Source organism: Bombus huntii, unplaced genomic scaffold (genome assembly GCF_024542735.1).
Source record: "Bombus huntii isolate Logan2020A unplaced genomic scaffold, iyBomHunt1.1 ctg00000075.1, whole genome shotgun sequence".
Classification (NCBI taxonomy): domain Eukaryota; kingdom Metazoa; phylum Arthropoda; class Insecta; order Hymenoptera; family Apidae; genus Bombus; species Bombus huntii.
Genome location: NW_026099333.1, coordinates 402,230 through 409,132, shown reverse-complemented (window position 1 = coordinate 409,132; position 6,903 = coordinate 402,230). Strand labels below are relative to the sequence as shown.

Genomic DNA, 6,903 nt, shown 5'->3' with positions numbered 1-6,903 from the left:
TCTAAAAAGCTTTTAAAATCGTATATTTATCATTGTACTATTGATTTTCCTACCATTTCGAAATGTACAACTTTGAGAGTAATTACTATATCTTCGTTCTTAAATAATGGAGCAGCTAGCGAAAAAAATGAAGGAAAGGCGGAGAAACGATGCAGAATATTCATAACGTGCACGTGATTCATCTGCATGTTTCAGTTTTGTTGTATATTTCACAATCGAACATTTTCTTTTCTCTTCTATCGTACTCTTGTATCTTGTGACGTGACTGTTTCTCGTGGGAGATAAGAGCAAGACGAAATGCGGTTTCTAGCATTTCGCAAACAAAAAAGGACGAAACTGTTCGCTTTTCTTCTGTTTTCTTGTTTTTAAATAGAGATGAAAGATAAAAAGACATATCTACAGAATTTATTCTATTTCCATTACACTATTTTCATCTAAATCAATTGGCTTGCTGAATAAATTCTTCTTGTTTACAGGCATAGCTAATAGAGATTTGGATAGTCTAATATGGCTTATTTTCATTCTTTTTCTTAGCTCTAATACTTTCTTTAAATCTTTCTCGCCAAACCTTATAAATTTAAAATTATTCGCACACTGTAATTCATTATTCCAATTCAATAACATTTCACACTGAGTTGCATTTAAAATATCAGAAATTTCTGAAAAATAAAGGAGGGTTTGTACATCAGGATATATTGAAAATAAATTTGGCTGTAATTCTTTACCTATTCCACGTGTATGATATTCTCCTAGTTCTTTCTACTCTAATTATATGTTCCCTCCTAGCATGCTGTCTACTCCTGTTGCTACCTATAGACCTTTTAATAGTAATTTCTTCCATTTCTTCATCATTTCTTGCTACATACCTTTGGATCAAATATAGAACTATAACTAATCACATCTTTAATGTACAATCTCTGTATCATCATGTGTATACATTTTTGTTTTACCTCCGTTTCTAACAAACTTGCAGTTATCTCTGGAGTATAGGGTCACACGCCTGGAATCATATTGTTTCTGATCCACGATATTTTCTCTCCTATTGAATTCTGTTTTATCAAGCAGGACATTTCTGCCTTCTGTCTATTTGATATTCTGAAACAAAACACATTGTCCATTTCCTTCTTTATTACACAAAAGTATTATATAATCATATAAAATAAATGAAATGTACATAACAAAATCACATAATTTAATAGTAATTGTATTTACTTTTTGGCTTTTTTCGTAATAGCGATAGACTTTCTGCTATTTGGGTGTATCATTTTCTTTGGCTTCAGGAATTCTTTTCTCATTGCAGTGGCCTATAAAAGACAACAAAATAAATTAGTTAAAATATTACCATGGCTATGAATTATTTCGATTATCCTAATCATCAAAACTCCAACTCAGGCTATCCGTTTACTCAATGTATAATCATGCACAGGCGAATCGTCGACAGTATCACACGCTTAGAAGCACTAATAGAGTAGACAAAACATCCTACATGCCACAGCTATCGAAACAATAACCAGATAGCAACGGATAGGCGCCTCTGATATACACCCGACGATAGCCGCTTCAGAGGGACTAAAACCTCAGTACAAGAAGTCTCCCAAATCAGCGTTCTATACCTCTTTGTTATAACACCCTGAACCGTCACTCTGTTGGATTCATACAATAAATTTTACCACTATATCTAAAGTTTAATTCTTTAACTTATTTGTGAAACGTTCGAACTGCGACTCGAGGAGATCACCGGTGATTTGTCAATTTCGTGATTTGTTGTGTCTCGTATATGATAACAGCAACGACGGCGACGCCTATCGATAGTAAAAGTAATATCGAAGTATACCTTCCTACCATGACATTTCCGGGCTAACAAACTTCAAAATTGGTTTCTTTTGTTTCAAGATATTTTTAGCTATTTTTTTTTTAATCTTATAATGATAACCTATTTTAAAATGTGCAATGTTTGATAAATGTACATTAGTAAAATTTCATACGAAGAAAGTTTTTGGGAATCCGTATTATATTCAGCGAGCAGAAAACGAAGACTTGACGGAAGTTGACAACAATGGAGATAAAAGTCTTTATCGTAATATTGTTTTTATTGATTTTAACGTCAGATGGAACGGGTTTCGACAGAAAACGATCCACCAAATTTCAAAGAGGTAACGAGCAAACTTCAAGTAAAAACGAGCAGAAGTCAACACCCGATTATTATTATTACTGCGACTCAACAGAGTTTGGAGTAGTATTATACAAAAGATTCCGTATTTGCGTTCTTGTTCGCCGTGCGACATGATAGAAATTGATTTCTCTTCCGCTTGTATCAGATGCGGGATGTTGGTTGTTCCTTTTTCACCGGTCTCGATTATCCTATTTCTCTTTATTCGCCTATTTTTTAAACACAAATATAGATTTTTTACGATTATTTATATTGTTCATGACATCATTTGACGAATTCTTCGAGAACTTCGCAAGGGAACCAAGACATAAATGATATTTAATATGTTTATAGCAGTTCTGAAGTAAAGAGAAGCGATATTAGTTTGAAATGATGGATCATTTCAATGACTTTATTATTTATTGCCTTAATAGCTATCTACATATTATTTTAGTTGCGTTTTTCTTTTGGATCGGAAATGACTATCCTGTGTTTCGTCAATAATTTGTCTTGCTTCTCTTGGTGCATTTCTAAAAGTAGTATTGACATAAATGAATTTTTTACTGCAAGAGTTAACATCACTTTTTTTCGACTTCTCTTTTAGGTTACAAGAGTACAAAGCTATATATAGGCCAAAACATGTATGTATCTTTCGATAAAAGATAAATTTTTATTCAAAACCTACGAGACTGCACGCAGATATTTCAAATTGCAGCGAATATTATCACGAATACTTCGCGTTAAACATGTTATATCTTTTAACATTTTCAGAGACGCGTAAACATCTGCAAGCTATTTATCACTTTATTCGATTGCATATTGTAGCGGCATATGAGTCATAGGACGATGCGAATCGAGAGTAACTCATGTTGTTGTTTTGCCTCGGGGCATTGATACCGTCTCGAGGTACGAAACTTGATAATAAACAAACTCCGGACAGAACAATATCGCCGCTACGCGCAACCGTCAACCGAAGTCGAATTTAAATTCGTTAGAGGGAGATCGTTAGAAGAGTACTGCCGATAGTTTTAAATACATTTGACTACACCAAATATCAACTCGTCTCATCACTATATACACCAACGCGTTTAATCAACCTCCACATAATCGAGAAATGATTTCAAATTTGACCCACGTTTCTATCGACTTCGCTTTCTTCTTTATTTTGGAAGAAATGCACATTCACTATTTATCAGCTAAGCGAACTCGAAACGAATGAAAATTCCCAACCACCACGTAGACCAAAGCCTATCAGCCTTTTCCGAACCTGTAGGTTACAACGAGATTCTTAATTAATTAATTCGTTTCTTACAGGCTACAGAGTCTGAGAATAAAGAATTTTTTTGACCGTTTTGTTACGACCTATGTTAAAACCACATCATAGGAATAAGATAATAATACAGATCGTAATCATTATATATCGGTACATACTATCAATTTGATTGTGCAATTAAATAACATAATATCAAAAGTAATCAAATGTTGGGATACTTTTGCGCGATAGTGTATATGTGTAAAATAATATGATTCTATAAATTCATTCACAATAAATCAAAAACAATGTTGTGTTGCTTATTCTAGTAAACAATCCAACCATTTAACTGTAAGATATTTGGAAAGTTCATGTAACAAGCATACAATATGCCACCCGGAAGGTACCAACTACGTTCCTCTATGAAATTAGTACAAATGTTTCAAGACTTATATATTATTAACATTTCACGCAACGTTTTTATAAGATACGTTAATCCGTAGAAATGACCCGTCGCAGTAAATTTATACATAGATCAGAGTTAGAAAATACAAAAGAACGATATTTTCTCTGAGTATACGAAGTTAAAATGGTGTTGGACGCAAATTAATTGGTTGGAAAGAGGCGCCTTGAAGCGTACTAAAAGAGGTAGCTTACCTCGTTGAAATACCATGGAACGAAACCCTGTTGGGCAATGGGCATTCTGCTGTAGCCTGGAATTCCTTTTGCTCCCGTATTCTTCTTCTGTTTTCCGTGGTTTTTGTTACAACACTCGCGACGTTTTCATTCAAACGAACACACAACGCATAAACGGAGAAAAACAAACGTTGAAGGTTGCGTCGCGTCACGCGAATCACTGACGCTACACTTATACGTTGGAAACAGGAACGAAACCGACGCAGGTGCAACACGGGGCCCGTGAAATGTAAACTATCGAACTACGTATAATAGCACACGAAAGTATTTCTATTGTTTGTATATATATATATGTGTGTGTTTGTATATTTGTGTGTGTATATATATTTGTGTGTGTATATATATTTGTGTGTGTGTGTGTGTGTGTGTGTGTGTGTGTGTGTGTGTGTGTGTGTGTGTGTGTGTGTGTGTGTGTGTGTGTGTGTGTGTGTGTGTGTGTGTGTGTGTGTGTGTGTGTGTGTGTGTGTGTGTGTGTGTGTGTGTGTGTGTGTGTGTGTGTGTGTGTGTGTGTGTGTGTGTGTGTTCATATATATATTATAAATTGGTTATATATATATGTCGTGTCACGATTCGAATTTTGGGCGCGCGACGACTCTTCGTGTGGACTAGCCATCGTTTCACAAAGCCGAGATTTTATTTAGACATATATACAGGTCTATCACTAAGCTTAACAAATAATAAGTACAACTAATAATAAGTCTAACAAACACTAAGCCTAATGAATAATACGATCTACGAATAATTAAATTAAATAATACTATTAGCAATGTTTGAGTTCAAACGAATCCACGGTCACCGGGATAACTCCTTACTAAGCGAAACTAACTTAGACGTAAATGCGATCGTCGAAAATGCTCGATGTATCACTGCGCCAAATACGATAACGATAGGTTCGACAAAAACAAAGCTAAAATAGTTAGGTTCAACCTTGGCGATTTCGTGTTACGTAAAAACGAGGAAAGAAACCAGACGAAGTTAGATCCGAAATTCAGGGGTCCATTCGTAATAGCAGAGATTTTGGAAGGAGATAGATATACCCTAAAAACCTTAGACGGCAAACGATCATATAAGGACAGACACGACAGACTGAGAAAAATGCCAGAAGGTTGCGTCCCTGCTGAGTTAGACGTCTGCGGTGATGACAACGGCGGTGATAATAACGATGCAAGTACACTGACCTCAGAGGATCATTAACACTGCGTTGTGGTCATAGTAATACACCGAGTGGTTTTATGTGCTTTTGTTGTAACCCGTTGAGTGGGTTGATGTGTTTTTGTTGTAACCCGTTGAGTGGGTTGATGTGTTTTTGTTGTAACCCGTTGAGTGGGTTGATGTGTTTTTGTTGTAACCCGTTGAGAGGGTTGATGTGTTTTTGTTGTAACCCGTTGAGTGGGTTGATGTGCTTTTTGTTGTAACCCGTTGAGTGGGGTTACGTGCTTTTGTTGTAACCCGTTGAGTGGGGTTACGTGCTTTTGTTGTAACCCGTTGAGTGGGCTTACGTGCTTTCTGGGTGTAATGCACCCAACGTGGCAATATGATCCAACAAACTGAGATTCACCGGTGTACGAAATCGAAAATGATCTGTTGTGTCATTACGGTCTGGCTGGCGACTCACAGAACGCACCTAACACTTTGAATACAAATTATAACATTACAAATTCCTATTCTCTTTTATTTTTCCGTTGTCAAACCTCCGAACGAAACTTTGTTGTTGCACTGGACCCTTGACTTACTTGGACATTTAGCTAAATCGCAAATAATGTCAGTTGTATCGAATCTAATGTAAGAAATACGATATTTTAGTTACACACGAGGACGTGTGATAGTCAGGATGGCCGTGTCGGAGATGAAAGAACACCGGAGCCTTTGGAATTTTGGATAACCCCGCAACATTGTAACCTAGAGTCTACTATAGCTGTAATTGAACAATTGTAGTTATTCAACCCGATTGTAATTATTCGAGAATTGTGATAATGAGCTTGGGCTCGAGGCGACAGTCAGTCGCCGAACGTAGCCGCGGTCACGGGATGAACGCTTTGCCTGACAGAGGTATGAAGTAATTCTATAGCTCTCCTTAAAAGAAATATTTGTGGCGACACGCGACAGTAAACATTCCAACGGTTTCTGTCCCGTGGCTCGCCACGTGCAGACCCTATTCTTCGAGTAAGATGATTGCCAGATGTCGATGCGTCTCCGCAGTACATGTTCGGCTAGCCCGAGGGCCCGTCATAAATCTTAAGGTTTAGTTAACTAAAGTCCTTCTAACAGACAAACAGTTTTTGGCCCAACTACGGGAAGATAGGGGAGACATATTTTTCAACGAGCGGCGTCTCCCACTAGCAACTTTCCCTCGAGGGCGGCTAGCATCCTTTTCTAACCACCGATATGGAGATTGACCAATTAGCAGCAACACTTTCTGAACGAAGGCTTTTCTCGACGAATCCGATGATCTCGTATCCTTAGACACACCCCGTTATAGTTTTCCTGTGTGGCATCATCGGGACGGGAAAGGCATTCTCGCTCGCGATCTCATCGATCCAAGAGTAACGCCTTCGCGATCAGTGATCATTCTCAGACTTAGACTTTGTGAGTACGTTCTGTTGTCATCCCGTTGACCGCGGATTCGTTATTGAACCTAGGATCATTGTCATTAGTATCTCGAGCACCTAACTACCGCGGTTACTTGTCCGGTTCTATAATAATCGTATTTGCACTAGTCAATGTCTTCTCCATTGCATAACGACAACGTGTAACCCAAACGAAGATTCGTTTCACGCCCCTAACCCTAATTCTAATGTAAACCCGA

The 6,903-nt window shown here is 37.4% G+C and overlaps 1 long non-coding RNA gene across 3 annotated transcripts; it reads right to left on the bottom strand.

The window, feature by feature from the left end:
* Positions 1–389: 389 nt before the first annotated feature.
* Positions 390–4,226, bottom strand: LOC126876460 (uncharacterized). Of its 3 annotated transcripts, none has more exons than XR_007694206.1 (5): positions 4,059–4,221; positions 1,213–1,304; positions 951–1,095; positions 726–891; positions 390–659 (listed from the first exon to the last, which is right to left on the bottom strand). It is a non-coding gene; the product is annotated as an uncharacterized LOC126876460 (long non-coding RNA). The 3 variants fall into 3 exon arrangements; XR_007694207.1 differs by having other exon boundaries at positions 726–866; positions 938–1,095; positions 4,059–4,220; XR_007694205.1 differs by having other exon boundaries at positions 726–1,095; positions 4,059–4,226.
* Positions 4,227–6,903: the final 2,677 nt, after the last annotated feature.